The sequence below is a fragment of the Notothenia rossii genome (genome assembly GCF_949606895.1).
Source record: "Notothenia rossii genome assembly, chromosome: 12".
NCBI lineage: Eukaryota > Metazoa > Chordata > Actinopteri > Perciformes > Nototheniidae > Notothenia > Notothenia rossii.
In genome coordinates this window covers 9,814,521-9,832,088 of record NC_136911.1, presented here as the reverse complement: position 1 = coordinate 9,832,088, position 17,568 = coordinate 9,814,521, and positions in this window count along the sequence as shown.

Below are 17,568 nucleotides of genomic sequence, written 5' to 3'. Positions count from 1 at the left end.
TACTTGGCATCTCATCTCGGGTGCAAGTTCATCAATGTTTGGGGTCAGGCTCTGAGCTGAGGAAATCCTCAGGATTGAGTGAAGGTGTGCGTGCAATATACCGGCAGGCCAGATCTAATAGTAATTCAAAATGATCCTTCGGGCAGAAATTCAATCCACCAAGGGCCTGATTTGGCCGCCGGTGTTGGTAACAGATGTGTTCGGGGTACCATATGTGTTCGGGGGCCGTCTCTTACAATGACGTCACGCATTGTACGTATTGTGATTGGCTGTACGGTAATTTACCCAGGGGTGCTCGGGGGCAAATCACATCTACAGATCATGACGAACCGAATTGAATTATTCCTATGCTCCTAGCGTGTGAAAATGTTTGTGAAAAACATGTTAAAAAAACATGAAAACGGAGCAATGGCTGTACGCCATTGGCTGTACGGCAACTCAAGAGGAACATCATACACAGTCAAATTCCGAACATTTAAACATAGCCTACACTTCATTCTTTACTTTGTCCGTTATTATATGTAGAAGATGAACTACCTCTCTGAAAGTTCCCAATGTTTTCATTTTGATGGGCTGTCTTCTGAGTGGTTAAACATCACTAATGATTTTCTGACTTCTGACTGCTTTGGATATATAATTACACCACAATAAGGTTTTACTATCACAGTGCACTGAGATTTGTGACAAACTGTAAAGCACTTACGCATCACTGTACACTGTAAACCAAGGCGGTTTTGCCATCACTTACTGTACTGAGGCTCAGTCACTGGTACATTTTCATTTACAAAGCCATGTTGGATAAAGTACCATCTTATATCTGCTCCCTGATCTCTCGGCAAATTGAAAGTTTATTGCCTGAGATCTCATGCTGTGGTTTTATTAAATGAGCCAAGTGCTAGGACTGTCTTAGGGAAGAAAGCTTTTAGATGTGCAGCTCCACTAACTTGGAACAGTCTGCAAAAAGAATGTAAAATTACCAAGCTGGTACCACTACATGTTTTTAAAGCTCGGTTGGATGCTCCACAGTCAGATGCTGTTGGTACCTGTACATGTGGATAGATATGAAAATTGCAATCCCTGTCATTTTTGCTGTATGATGTACTTTTGTTGTTCTGTTGTTTATGTTTTTATGTCTTCATGTGGAACCTACTGCTGCAGGTCTCCCTTGAAAAATAGATCATTGATCTCAATGGGATTTTACCTGGATAAATAAAGGTTTTGAATTGAATGTCGAGCATTAACTGCAAGTCACTCAAATGCATAAACTGGAGAATAATTATGTTACAAGTGTTACAGAAAACATATCCAAGTGTAACAAACATCCAGTATTAACCTTACTGTTTTTTACTAACAGTAACCAACTAATAATTTTCATAAAGTGCATATTTATTCCAAACTCACAATATATATATATATATATATATATATATATATATATATATATTTTTTTTTTAATAAAACATAATGCACAATGGTACAAAGTATCCAAACTCTTTAGGCACTGGTCAGAGGCATTCATGTAAAGCAGATCCCCAGAATCCAATACTGGTAAAAACGTTGCAGAGATCAAATGTTTCCTTGTCTGAAAGGAGAAACCTCATTTTAAAACAACATTTTCAGTGTGTGACTTGAAAGATAAGTTCTGATCAATAATAAAACCTAGATATGTGTATGTAGTGACCCTTTCAATGTCAATGTCAGTCCCTTGAACAGTACAAATGTTGGGGAGAAAAAAAGTTAACTTTTTGCCATTTGAGAATATCATGAGTTTGGAGTTGTCTGCATTTAATACTAACTTGAGTTGAGATAAATGAGATGGAATAACATCAAAGGCAGACTGGAGGAAATCAAGACTTTGCTCTATAGAAGAGGATGAACAATAAATAACAGTATCATCTGCATAAAAATGGAAAGCAGCATTTGAAAAATTATTAGAGATTATTTACATATATGGTGAAATTATTGGTCCTAATATGGAACCTTGGCGCACACCCTTTCAAATCAAATCGAGTTTTATTTATATAGCACATTTATAAACGATTTTTGGTCGAGCCAAAGTGCTGTACAAATAATAAAAATACCCTACAGTAAAGACATTTTACAGCTAATACAATAGCAGTTTGTTCAGAATATCAGTATGAGAAGAAAACAACACCCTCTGTCCCTAGACCCTCACATCGTACAAGGAAAAATTTCCAGAGAAAACCCACAGTTTAAAGGGGAAAATGGGAGAAACCTCGGGGAAAGCAACAGAGGAGGGATCCCTCTCCCAGGACGGACAGACGTGCAATAGATGCCGTGTGTAAATCGAAGAGATAATACATTTTACAACATAGGTAGACCGAATGTTAGGAAATGCATGTGTCTATAATAAGAGGATGAATCCACGAAGATGTCAACAATCCTGTGGGAGCCTTCAGGGAGGCAGCATGACGAGACCCAGGCAGGACCGCAGAGACAGGTTCAGCCACGACCCGAAGTCCACGACTTAATCCAGAACTCAGGATAGAGGATCCAGGATGCGGGACCACAGCAAGAGGATCAGCCTCGACTCAAGATCCCGGCGTCGATATAGACACAAAAGAAGAAACATTTGGCTGGGTTAATCGGAACATGAGAATACACAGATTCAGACAGACAGAAGGAAGAACAAGCACTCCCTTTGGAGTGATTTTTTTTAAATATTGAAGTTAAATGCATCAATCTGGTGCACTTTGAGAGCAAAATGAAGAGATATATGGATACCTCTCAACATCCATATGAAACAACTGTAAACAGATTGACTTTGTCTTTATGGATTCGATTGTGGACTTGATTGTGATTGCTTCACATTATCCCTTACTTAATAAATACTTTTTTTGATAATCTATTATATAGAAAAGTATATCATATTGATATATAATATATAATTTATTGATAATATATAATATAATCAAATATAACAATCAATACGAAATAAGTAGTATTAAGTATTAGGGCTAAGAAAATATTGTACATGTGAAATAGTTGTATGTATTGATTTAAATTGACATGCATCCGCTAAGAAAAATAGTCCGTTGTTACTGTTTGAACTAACGTACCAACGGCACTGAACATACTACATATTACCTACCATATTACGTTATATACTTCTTACCTTCGATTTCTCTTATTCTTCTCCTCATTCGTCTTTGTTTTTCTTCAAGTTTGTATTGTATTTCTTCAAGTTTTTATCTTGTTGGTCGAATGCACTTAAGCGTCAGCTAAATGCAATGTAATGTACCCCGAACACATCTGGTACTGACACCGGGCCTTGAGTTTGACACATGTGCCCTACAGGGTGTACTTTGAGGGTTAGTGACTCTGCAGACCGTTCACATGCAGAAAAAGCTACATAACACACAAGGGGACGGGTAATAACCGGAAAAGCATGACATGGGACCTTTAAATGAGACTTAGGAAAGTTCCAGTATTACTTTCATACAAAGGGTGCAATAGTGGGTGTCGACATACAACTATATATACCTATAGGTGTAAACAAAGGATCCAAGTTGTAATTATATTTAACTGAAATGAAAGTTCCTCTCTCTTGTGCCCACTCAGGTCGTAACGTTAGATCTGCTGAATGACACAACCATTTGATCAACGATATCATTATTTTCAAGGGCTTTAATGCATTATCGGAATGACTATTTTTTTCAATTATTGTCAACATAGTTTTATTATTAACATTAATATTTTATGATTAACATTTTTGAGATCCTGAGGCCCAGGTCTAACAAGACCCCCTCCCGTTTATTCTATGGCATTCTCGTTTAACTCAGTACCCTCCCATTGGTTGTCTCAGTTAGATTGTCTCAGTTAGATTGTCTCCTCTGATTGGATGACGTGTTAATTAGCGGGCGGGCGCGGTGCAGGGATGACGTATTTTATCCGGAAAGTAAGCTGCTGGTTCCCTCGACAAAAGAGCAATGGGATTTCTCCATAGGATTTTGGAAAATAGCTCGAAATAAGGTCTGTGGAAAACAAACCTGTTTGATAAATGGATGTTTTGTTCAGCCGGATAATCTCCACATGTCTACCCTACTTTTATAATTTTCTAATCATGAATCTAATCGCCAGAGGCAAAATGCTAACATTATTATGGAATCAAATTAGGGTCAATAATATTCACAAATTATTTCACAGTCTGCAGTTGTATATCACCTGTTGTGCGCATGTGAAAAGATTTTGTGCATGTGTAAAAAAGTTTTGTGCACACAGATATAATTTGCTCGTGTAAAATTTTTTTGCAGCTGTAGAAATATTTTGTGCGTGTGTGAAAAGTTTTTGCAGATATAATTTGCACGTGTAAAAAAGTTTTGCAGGTGTAGAAATATTTTGTGCAAGGATATTTACAACAGTGAGGTTTCACAAAGTCTGAGATACGGACACACAAATTTCCTATCTGTGTGTGCGAACCTGAAGTTACAAGCTACAAGCTGCTATTTACGAGTACGAATTTTGACCCTGTTTTTACGCCTGAGTATGCTAGCCAATCAGCACGTTGCCCACTGACTAGCCAATCGGGACGTAGCCCACTGACCATCCAATCATAGGACACAAGGTTCTAACGCGTTCGTTTTGCTGACCTGCGCCACTTGGAGCGTGCTTGCGGGAGTCAACATGGAGGAGCCCGAGGCGAACTCTTGTGGGACACAGGTGGGTTAATTACATGCTACCACGGAACATGCCACTACAGTTTTAATTAACTAACGTTACATCGTAATTAACTAAATATATCAAGACAGCTGTGCGTGCATCCCTGAGTTATTTATATTTTACATTTAACGCTAGCTAGTTGATGTGGTCTTTGCTATTGTCTTAGCTAGCTACAGTCTGTTGGCTAAATTAACGTTTGTTGTTGTTGTGCCGTTTGAATGAGTAACGTTAATGTTAAAGAAATTAATGCAACACTTTTGTCGGGTGCTTCCTGACATAATGCCCCGGGCATTTAATATGGAGAGGAAGGTAACGTAACGTTAGTTAGCCAAAGGTCGAAAAGGTTCAGTTTCCAATCCGATTTGTGTTCACGTCAGCTGGAAAATAAAGCAAGTGAACAGAAAAGGAACGGTAAAGTGGGCTAACCATACGATCTTCATAATCAATAATAAATAACTGTATGGCCTACTCAACACAAATGCTCCTTACAACCCGCTGCAATAGACGATGAGCGATTCATGTTTTCTTAAAAATCAATCAATCATATACTCTACAGTATATGATTGATTTATGTATTAATTATTTTATTTGTTTAAATATAATTCTATATGTTTTTCATATACTCTACAGTCCATGCATTATACTTTTTTGCATGAAAAGGGCAGAACTTCAAAAGCTTTAACCTGAAACACATGCCTCACTGCTCGAGTTCAGGCCAAAATTAGCCTTACTTCATTCATTTAAAAGACCAATCAGCAATATTTAGGACACAAATAACATATTTATAACAATAAATGCTCTTCCTCAGCTATGTTTTATATAATGTAAACACAAGCAGTATTGTAGCCAAAGATAAACATTTCACTATACATTGTGCGGGTTGGTGGGACAAAATGTGGTGTGGATACATCAAGCAATTAATACCTTTTTATTTTGCAGATATGGTATGGTAATATTTGGTGGAATTGATGGATTTTCAAGAAAGGTTAGTGCTTCCTGGAGTTTATTTTACAATTGACCAAAAGTGAATTGATATTAAATGCCATTTTTTAAAGTTAATTATCACGCACATACAGTATGGGGTCAGTATTTAATTCATTAATAGGTTATTTGAGTACTGTGTTTCTGTGGTGCTTACTTTTTCCTTTCTATAAATGCTCTCATAGATCATGTACCTACAAGTAGCCAATAACAACAAGGCTTCAACAGCTCTGCAGTTCTTCCTTGAGGCTGTGGACAAACACGGATTTCCATCCAGGTAACAGGCTATTTCTTGTTTTGTGTGTGTTTTTTTTTACATGTAAACATTGGATTATTGGAAATACTGAATATGAAGAAAAATGTCAGGTGCACTTGATACAGTTAAAAGAACACTGATTTGTATCAGTCTAGGCCATTTTATAAAAATAAGGTAGACTTTTGTCACGGCAGCCGTATTGACATGAACTAGCAGGTAAATACAGGTTAAATTAATTAAGTTGATTAAGGTTCCATTCTATTTAGTGCAGTAGAGCCTTTCCAGTGAGCCAACATGCACAATAGCAGCACCCTGACTGTTTGATCTGAATGGAACAGAACATTAATTAGTATCACTGGTAACACCTGTGTTTACCCTACTATTTTATGTCAAAATGGCTGCTTTTCAAAAAGGTCTATAGGCCTACATGATCAACAGATTTTTCACTAAGTTTTAGAAGAAAAGTTGTAAATTGATAGTTGGGGATATAGTGCCTATTAAGCAAAGGCCCAGGAAGCCCTAGTACCCCCTATATGTCATTTCTGAAACAACACTTTACCAGTGATGACACTTATGGGTATGGCCTTAGAATGAGATTGGATTATTCATTCCTTGTTTATATTACTTTACATGACCTCATGACATATTCCCAATATTATGTGTAGGTCTTTCCAGTGATGTGCCCATAAAGAATGTTTCAGTCTCATACTAAAACCTCTTGTTTCTGTGGTAACAAAATCTTTAAAACTGCTGGTTCCCTGGGGGATTAGCCAGTAGCCAATAGTGAAGCTTGTTAAATGGCTATAGCTGTACTTAGAAAACTGGAGATACAGCCAGCTCTAAGAGTACAGAGATTCAAATTTCACATTGTCAAATTACTTAACATGGTATCTGTATGGTTGTACATGTCAAGGGTCAGAGGAGACCAAGGTGTGGAAAATGTGGACATTGCCAGACATATGTTTGACGTTCGTGGGTGCGGCAGGGGAAGCATCATCTCAGGGAAAAGTGTTCATAATCAAAGGTAATATCAGTGTATGGTTGTAGCTTCTGTCATAAAGCTTTCTTTGGTCAAAATATATTTTGCTAGTGTATCGCTTAATAGTGACGTGCTGCCATTAATTATGGTTCTAAAAGTTGTTGCTGAGATTAATGTACATATTAGTGTTATTAGGGATGGGGAAAAATCCATTGAGTTACTATTTGCATTTTTTGCAACGTAAAGGTGTGATAATTGTTTACGGACTGCATTTATTCATTTATTTTTGTCAACTGTCTTTCAGGATAGAGCGCCTGTGACGTGACGTGTGGAATGTCGTGTCAAGTATTTATTACGATCTGCTCCACAGCCTAGAGGAGGATGGCCTGCTCGGCCCAGCAAATTGCACACACCTTTTCTGTGCTCAGTATGTCTTTCTGCCCAGAATTCAGGAAGATCTTGACACATTCACAGATGGCTGGAATAACCATTCACTCCGAACAGAACGTAACCTCACTCCTAACCAGCTGTGGGAAATCGGGAAGAGTCAGAGCCCTGTCAGCCCTCCTGACAACTTCGAGGTAAAGGGGAAAAACTGTTTTGTAGTTCTGTGTTTTATTCACCATTGTGCAGGAAGCCAATGTTAGCACACCTTGCTTTCTTTTAGAAGTCATAAAAATGTTAGTATTTGGTTAGATGTTTATTTGACAAAATCCTTACACTGTTCTTAATATTATAATGAAAATGCAACACACGGGAACTGGAATTTAGCCTTCCAGGACCACTGTGTTTCACTTTACCAGGCATCTTCCAATAGTACACAGCAATAACCATATGCATAATCAGGCTACAGCAGAATTACAATTTGTGTCAAAGCCAACAATGGGCTATGCAACACAATGTAACATTGAGTTTCAGTTGCATAGAATAGTTTTGTTGATATACAAAGACATAGGCCACAATCCGAAAAATGTAAAACTAATGAAAACAACTACTGTTGTAGTTGTTTTCATTTTATTTTTCTTTGAATTTGTAGGCCTCAAAAAGAATATTGCAGGAAAAAAAGATGCTGACTTCTTTCACTGGTAAATTAACACCTGAAAACTGCAATGAATATGCAGTGCACTAGTCTATTTAGTCTGTACAAGGATAACATTTAAACTAAATAAATGGCTTAATAAATTACAGTTCAGTAATGCATGTCAAGTGATTGAAATCTAGTTTAGTGTTCATGTCAAGACAAAACAACAATTTAATCAGTGGGGTGGAAATAATTTAATAATAAATAATGGACTGTATTAGTCATTTAGAATTTGTATTTGTTGGGAGCCAAAGGATTTCTAGAAAAGGTTCCTGACCACTGTTTTAGGGTGTCATCCCATGTAATTATTTTAACAAACCCGATTACTTTTTTATTTCAGGGGATCCATTTTCCAGATGTGGAAATTGCAGACATGGATCAAATTGGAGTACAAGTTCCTGAACTGGCATCTCCCCTGGGCATCGAAGAACTGGAAGGACTGAATCAACTTTTTAATCCTACTGCTCCTTCATTGTGTTTTGGGGCAGACATCTATAGTGCTGTAGTTCACTACATAGAGGGTGTCCTTGAATCAAGTCAGGAAGCATAAGGCACAATGCATACTAACTTTCAGCAGTGGAAGAAGTATTCAGTAATTAGTTGCATATAAATCCTTTATATCCTGTTGGCTAGTTTAATCTCCATCAATGCATCATATTCTATAAGATCATCATGTGTTTGTATCTTTGTCTCTGTCCTGTGAAAACCACGTATCTCTACAAAGTCAGAAAAACAGCCTGTTTTCAGCTTTGTGACGACTACTTTTCAATCTGATCCAAGAGGCTTTTTAAAGAGTTTATTTAGCTGAAGAAGAATTTAAGTAACACTTCATCCTTCAGTTGATTACAAACATTCAACACCAACACATCTGGAGATACGTGGTACTTTTGTGGGGGTGGTTGGGTAGAGGATGATGGAATATATATATATATATATATATATATAGGGCATGACTGTTATATTCTCATTTTGAAAAGGGAAAATAAATGTATTTCAATTTTAGAGGCCTACTTTATTTGTAGTAACCTGAAATGTTACTCTTAGAATAACATGGCTTTCCACTAGCTAATGCAGTTCCTTGTTACATGAAAGATACTACAGTAGTAGTATAATGTTCTATTTTAGAACTCACAATAATGTCCCTACCTTTCATCCTGACATTGACTTCTGTTCATTCCGCTACGACTTGAAAAAATCCTTTTCAGAGACTTCAACCTGCATTCAAAATAGTCCCCGGGGAAATGTTTACACAGCAAATGATCAGTTCTGTGGTTTATGAATGGAAATTACTTTTTTAGCCGCAGAACATTTTAAGGTATATAATATAATAATTCAAATTTTGATTGTTGTGAAAAATGTAAAATGTGGGTAAATTGAAATGAAGCAAACATACAAAGTCACTGGTCAATGGTTTATTTCTTAGAATCTTTGGATACAAGAGCTGTAGGATTCAAGTAAATACATCAGCAATAACAAGTACTGTAATAGACCATTTTCTAAATATTGACTATTAACAGAATGAATGATGCCATTGGTTACAACTACCTGAACCAGGTGCCAGAACTACATATGGCACAATCCAAACAGCCCTTCCAACAAAATGCAGTACAAAAAGAGTACCAGGCAAAGGTTATAGTATCTGTCACAAAATGTCATGTTCAAGTTCAATTTTGAGCTGACCACTGGAACAAATGAAGTAGTAATAATCTCAAAAGGTTTCGTTTCTGTGAGTCGATATTCTTAAAATGGAGATCTCTTTTCAGGTGAAAGAATACCAAAGACAAAATCCCTTTTTACACCAATGAACAAAAGCAGAAGCTCCATAACACTGAAACAATGTTTTTTTTGCAACAGAATCATACTGATGAGCAGTATCTAAACTAGACCAAAGCCTGTAACATAGGTTGCAATGCAGCTCTCCACATGCTTGGAAAAGTCCTCATAGTTTTGGAAGTGCCCAGGTACATGCAATGTGCCAAAACATGTGGAAGACTTCAGGTACGCCCCCTTCACAACTCGGACCTTCAAGGTGTCTGTAGGGATTTCCCACCCTACCCAGAATTTTGTCAGCTGTTCGAGTTGGGATGGAGAGGCTGCATTCAAAGACAACAAGAGGTTGTGGAAATACATCAAATAAATGACATTTGCGTTTTTAAAGATGAGCTGTATTTTACTGCTTTACCATGTTGTTTTATATATAGGTAAATGGAAATACTTTGTTGGGATAGTAGTACTGAGCCCAAAAAAGGAGGGTGGCACAAAGTAGTATTAGCAAACACCACATCAACTAGCTAGCGTTAAATATACAATTTAAGTAACTCCGGGATGCACGCACAGCTGTCTTGATATATTTAGTTAATTACGATGTAACGTCAGTTAATTAAAACTGTAGTGGCATGTTCCGTGGTAGCATGTAATTAACCCACCTGTGTCCCACAAGAGTTCGCCTCGGGCTCCTCCATGTTGACTCCCGCAAGCACGCTCCAAGTGGCGCAGGTCAGCAAAACGAACGCGTTAGAACCTTGTGTCCTATGATTGGATGGTCAGTGGGCTACGTCCCGATTGGCTAGTCAGTGGGCAACGTGCTGATTGGCTAGCATACTCAGGCGTAAAAACAGGGTCAAAATTCGTACTCGTAAATAGCAGCTTGTAGCTTGTAACTTCAGGTTCGCACACACAGATAGGAAATGTGTGTGTCCGTATCTCAGACTTTGTGAAACCTCACTGTTGTAAATATCCTTGCACAAAATATTTCTACACCTGCAAAACTTTTTTACACGTGCAAATTATATCTGCAAAAACTTTTCACACACGCACAAAATATTTCTACAGCTGCAACATGTTTTTACACGAGCAAATTATATCTGTGTGCACAAAACTTTTTTACACATGCACAAAATCTTTTCACATGCGCACAACAGGTGATATACAACTGCAGACTGTGAAATAATTTGTGAATATTATTGACCCTAATTTGATTCCATAGTTAACGGTCATAGACACTTGGCTATTTAAAGAAGTACTATAATAACTTTAAATGTAATTCGTATTTACTACAGTATGTGGTAGTGTACTAAAGTTAACATATATATATGAAGGCTACCATTGGGCGAATATTATTATTATTATAATGTAAGAAGTATCATTCATTTAAAGTCAGATCTCTGAGGTTAATGTTGAGCTGATGGAAAAGTGTTGGCTAGCATTATCTTTCAAATCAGAACCAGCTTTTACTCATGTTATTTTTCTTATTTCTATTCAGACTGTTACTACATGTTTTTTCTTATTTCATATTCTATTATTTACTTGCTATTCTTATCATCCCTGTTTATTTCATCCTGTGTACTATCCGTGTTTCTCTCTTGCTGCTTCACATGTACTTGTGAAGTACTTGACTGCTAGCTTCTGAAGTGTTTTTGATGTGATTTCAGGACAATGGATCGCAGACAGGCCCTCCGTTTTCAGGCTGGTTCTTCAGAGCTGCAGCTTAAGCCCACACATCAAGCTCTCAGGGTTCGCAGTGACAACAGTAAGAGGGCAGCCCCGCACCTCACCTCCAACACCAGGGAGCTGGCTGAGACACAAGCCGCGTCGAGGGTCACAGCGTTGGGGGGGAACCCGGCGGACCAATGTCCACTCCTCAGCCCGAAGGAGAGGAGTCCCTGCCTGGCCCTGGCACCGCCCTCTACCAAGAGATGCGGCCCCTGGAAGAAGAGGAGCCCTTTCTTGCCACACCCTCTTCCTCCTCCTCCTCTGCCCCTGTCCCTTTTCCCTCTTCTTCCTCCTCCTCCTCCTCCTCCTCCTCCATCACACTCCTGGTGAAGGCCAGCGGGAGAGAGTGAGCTACTGCCCTGCTCCTGCTGGAGGGGGGGAGCCCCGAGGAGTGGCTGGACTCCCTCCAATAACACTGGACACAATAACATGCTGTATACAATATAAATATATTTTTAAAATAAAGAGTTCAAACTTAAATATCTGTTTGGATTGACTTCCTGTAGTTTCCAACACTAGTGCTGTCGTCCTCTGCTGCTGTTGCACTTCAATTGAAGTTCAGCAGGTTTCAAAAAGGAAGGAGATTTCATCTAAACAATAAACTGGACTGGACTGATAATTCTGCTGCTCTGTACAAGAAGGGACAGAGTAGACTCTTTCTGCTGAGGAGACTGAGGTCTTTCAGCTCTGTCATGGGGAGTCCTCTGGACACTGTGGAGGTGGTGGGAGACAGGAGAATGGCAGCCAAGCTGTCCTCTCTGCTGGAAAATGTGTCCCACCCCCTCCAGGACACCCTGTCCTCACTGTGCAGCACCTTCAGCGACAGGCTGCTGCACCCCACCTGTCTCACGGAGAGATACCGCAGGTCCTTCCTTCCTTCAGCGGTCAGACTTTACAACCAGCACTGCACCTAGTAGACCCTCCTACACACACCACAACACAGACTATAACACCCCTTGCTGCTAAATACAAACCAACTTTGTGCAATATGTGCTATATGTGCAAATATGCCATTAATAACTGTGTAATTTATACCTGGCCACTAAATCAATATATATATGCCGTTAATAACTGTGTAATTTATACTTGGCTGCTAAACCCTTGTTACTGTTACAAGTTATGTATCTTGTATTTTGTAAATTGTGTAACTTGCTGCTGTTAAATACCGTCAAACTATGTGCAATATGTGCTTTATGTGCAATATACAGGACCAGACTGGGACAATAAGTCAGGCCGGGAATTATACACCCAGCCAGGCCACTACCAGTTTTTTTTTTGTGCCATTCTGGATTTATTTGTCAATATTTCCAGCGTTGCTGCCCATAGTGATAGCCCTATAGTTTAAATCTACTATACCCAAAAATAAACATATGGACATGGGTCACTATTTAAAAAAAGTGAAAATCTATTTAGGAATCTATTCATGTGAACATATTTTAAGTGGGGGTGGACCTCAAATCCTCTATGGGGGGTCCGGGGACATGCACCCTGTAGTTATCAGCCTCTCAGTCTGACAGGAGTGGACTCTCCTCCACCTTGTTGTTGAAACAGCTCCTTATATCCGTTAGCGTAGCTAGCTAGCACCAGATGCTAACAGCAACAATACACGTAACCGGTGCGCACGCTCTCTCTCTCGCTCGTGCCACACATACACACACACACCCTCCCGAGCTTGAATGACACAGAGACCAATCGAGGGCTTTAGTGTATGATCTGTATGAAAGTGGCCATGTCGGCAGGCCACATCATGTAGACAGCCAGTCACCCTCTGTGAGGCAGAGTAAGACCCACATTTACGCAGCGTTGCGTTCACAATACATATTAAAAAAAAGAATCCTCAGGCCAGCAGGCCACTTAACAGGCCAGGCCATCGGGAAACCTCCCGGTGCTCCCGATGGCCAGTCTGGGCATGGCAATATATACTTTATATACATATGCCATCTTTAATAACTGTAACATAGGCTGCTAAATCCTAAGAACTGCTACAGGATTTGATTTGTAGATTTGATTTGCTTTTGATCTGTATTTTTTTAAATTATGTAACTTTTTATCTTTTTTTAGCATATTGTTTATTATATTATAACTTAGTACTTTTTTAGCATATTGTTTATTATATTATAACTTAGTACTTACTTACTACTCATGTAAGATATGCAACACTAAGCTGTCTAATAAAGGTATTGCCTTTTTAGAAAACTTTATTTTAAATAGTTTGAACAATACATATAAAAACACTGCATTGAAAATACACATAGTACATACATGAGTAATTAGTCCTAATTTCCTTGGAGGGAGAGGTGCTCATTGACTGATATGTCCTAATTTGTATTTGTAAAACTTGTAAATAAATAGCTATCTTTAAACTTGAATATCTCTGACTGCTTATTACTTGCTTTTGACAAGTTCATAACATCTCTTTACCTGTCATATCAAGCATGCAGCCAGCAGGGGGTGTCACAGAGTATTTGGGGTGGGCGGATCTGGGCTGGCTTAAATTGATCTAAAGGGCTCTGATCTGATTGGATGACAGGCTCAGGTCCCCCAACTGAGACCTTCTCAACCCAGAAGATCCGAAGGGGTCATTTAGAGTGCTAGTTCATCAATATTTGGGGTCAGGCTCTGAGCGGAGGAAATCCTCAGGACAGAGTCCTGCATCGGGTCGGGTATCCGCGGGTACCCGACGGGTGACCTGCAAAAAAGGTGATTTGCGGGTGGTATTTCTTCAAACGCTTTTTTCCGGGTTCGGTTCTGGGTAAAACAAAGATGATGGGGGTCGGGTTGCGGGTGTTGCATAATAAATATATTTAAATAATAATAATTTAGTTTAATGTTTAAATCCTCAGACCTCTCCCCCGCGGGACCGAGCATAATCATAGCCTCTGCAGCGCATCTATCTGCTGCTGAGCGCGCCACATTCTGAATGGCTGAGGTGAAGCTCTCTAGCGGAGAATACAGCATTTTCAATAACTCTTCCTCAAGAGCAAAATCCAACGTCTGGGAGGCTTTTGGTGTCATCCTAGATGGAGAAAATAACCAACATCCCACGCTTTTTGAGCCAAATATGCAACTGCGTGTGTTAATAATTGCACGTTTTCACTGCTCATATATATGCGGGTTCGGGTCGGGTTGCGGATCTTGTGCCGGCGGGTCGGGTCGGGTTGCAGAACTAATTGGCAATATGTGCGGGTAGCGGGGCGGGTTCGGTATTGCACGTCGCGGGTGCGGGGCCGGACTGCCTCAGGATGGAGTGAAGGCAGGGCCGGACTGGGACAATAAATCAGGCCGGGAATTATACACCCAGCCAGGCCACTACCAGTTTTTTGTGCCATTTTGCTGGATTTATTTGTCAATATTTACAGCGTTGATTCCCATAGTGATAGCCCTCTAGTTGAAATATACTACCCCAAATTAAACATATGGAGATGGGTTACTATTTAAAAAAATGTGCAAATCTACTTAGGAACCTATTCACGTGAACATATTTTAAGTGGTGGTGGACCTCAAATCCTATAGTGGGGTCCGGGGGCATGCTCCCCCGGTAAGATTTGTTTTTAAATGTTGGACTTAAATGCATCAATCTGGTGCATTTTGAGGGGGAAATAAAGAGACCACCCATATGAAACATAACTGTATACATTTAAATAATCATAAGAACATGGCCATAAACAATAACATACCATATCCAATATGAAAAAAACATTGAAACTTGTATATTTATATGTGTGAGTGTGTCCGGGCTCCTGAATCAGCCTCTCCTGTCTCCCTCCTCTCCCCCCTGCTCCTCTTTGAGGCAGAAGCAAAGACTAGTTTTAGCTCTCAACAAGTTTTAAGGCGATGGACTAGAAATCCATTGGGGTCTCCCCGCAAAGGTTCGAATCCTGCCGACAACGATACATGCTTCTGAGCAACGGGAACTCACCAATAAAACATTTGTATACTTAGCTGCAAAGATATTTCACGTGCAACAGAGAACATTATCAGTTTGAAACTCCCCAAAAGCAGGCTCTGAGAAACGGAAGTGCTGACTCTAAATCTGATCGTTTTACATTTTCACCGTAAACTTCTCTGGTTTGTGTTGAAAATCACGGTCAGATGAAGCAAACAGAACCAAATTATTTGGAGGGACTGAAGAAACCAACCTGAGCTCCCCACTCCGGACACTCTTTGCAAGGCAATGTCTTGTTGAGCATGATTTTCAGCACCTATCGGTAGGCCAAACACTAAAGGTTTTCTCCCTTGATAGTTCAGTTGGGAGAATGAAGGACTGTATGAAATCCCGAAATCCGCATTTGTTCCAAAGATCTAGATTGTCGTTGGACTGCCAACTCAAGTCCTACCAATTCCTAACAGTTCCTAACAGTTCCTAACAGTTCCGAACAGTTCCGAACGAAGGTCCGACCCAGGTCCTAACAGGTCCTAACCTACACCCAATGACAGGGCAGCTACCCCAACACGTGACATGGGGCAAAAGGTTCGCAACTCCTCCCTCTCTCCATCTCCGCAAGAAGAAGACGAAGAAAAGAAAAACAGGTAATAACAATGAACTTGTATTAATTACACGATAATACTCTATCTGAAAGCTGGCCATGATATTTTCATCCGGGGAAAGTAATTTGTAATAGTTGTCACCGTGTTTATTGTGAGATTCGCCGCATCGGGCATCCGTCCCGTTGTTAAAGTTAGCTCCCGTTGTTAAAGTTAGCTCATGCTAACGCTGTTTTATATCTGTCTGACATTTATAGTAAACCAACCTCGGTCATAATTATTGTAGCATAGAAGGGACACCCGACATAGCGGAAGATATTATTGATTACACATAGTTCAAAGTTGAACTCTTTCTGGGTCAAAATAGCAGTAAATGTTGTGTGGTAGTAACCGTGGATTTGCTCGCTGTAACTGTACGGTTATTTTAGAAGTGTGCGGACTTAATAATAAAATGCCGTTATATAGCCTATAACGTTAGTGCTACAGTGAAAAAGTGGCATACTGTTAATATCTGTCCCACCTACAGCACATTTGCGATATTGCACTAGTATAACTAATATTGTATTGTCTTGGTGGAGAAAAGAACTGCTCAGATATTTTTTATTCAGTTAAAGTAATATAATCACAGCTAAAGGTACTGCATTTACATTCTCATATGCTTAATACATATTATAAGACTTCATAATAATTATTAATGCATTACTGTGTTCTTCAATTAATATTGCTGCTGCTGCTGCTGCTGCTGCTGCTGCTGCTGCTGCTGCATAATAATAATAATTATTAATGCATCACTGTGTTCTTCAATTAATATTGCTGCTGCTGCTAAATGTGGCTGGCGCTTATTTATTTACATACTGCTAAGTAGAACAAATCAATGACAATACAATGTCATGTTTACAGTATATATCCTTTTCTATGCATATCTATCTAATTTCACCAACTGACATTTTCCTTGATATTTCAGTGATGACGAAGACAGGTAAACCCGACGGTTGTTGGGCTGGTATCATGCACCAGTATGCCCAGGGGAAGCACCGGTTCAGCATGGGACAGAGTCCAAAGGCCAAGAAATGGAAGTCTGTCATTCAGCGTATTGACGCCTGTCCTTTGACACCTATATTCAACCTCCAAGTCCGGTACATTGATATCTTCGGCAGAAGAATCCTCTGCAAATGTGGATATCATGTGGTGAGTGATGGTTATATTTCAGTTAGATAATTCAGTTTAAGTTAATCCTGCACGGACGATTGTTGCCATAAGCCAATGTGTATTCACTTTTAGGTGTCTGCACAGGAAAATGCATTGTTTGCAATTATGTCCCTAGCTATGCTTGAATTGCTTTACCCTTGTTAACAATAACATTCAAAATGTATATTCACTCAGATTTATTAAGTCATACACACATGTATATGTACTCCCTCGGGATTGCATACAAGCAGAAGATTGACAATAAAGTTGACTTTGATTACTTTTAGTCAGGTGATCAGGCAGCTGCATCAGGAAGTCAGAACTTGGAGGCAGCATGCAGCTCAAGTTCAGGGACACAGCAGTCAGTCCCCGCCACACAGAGCAGTACAGGTGCATCATGCCGTCCAGCTGTCACCGCCACACAGA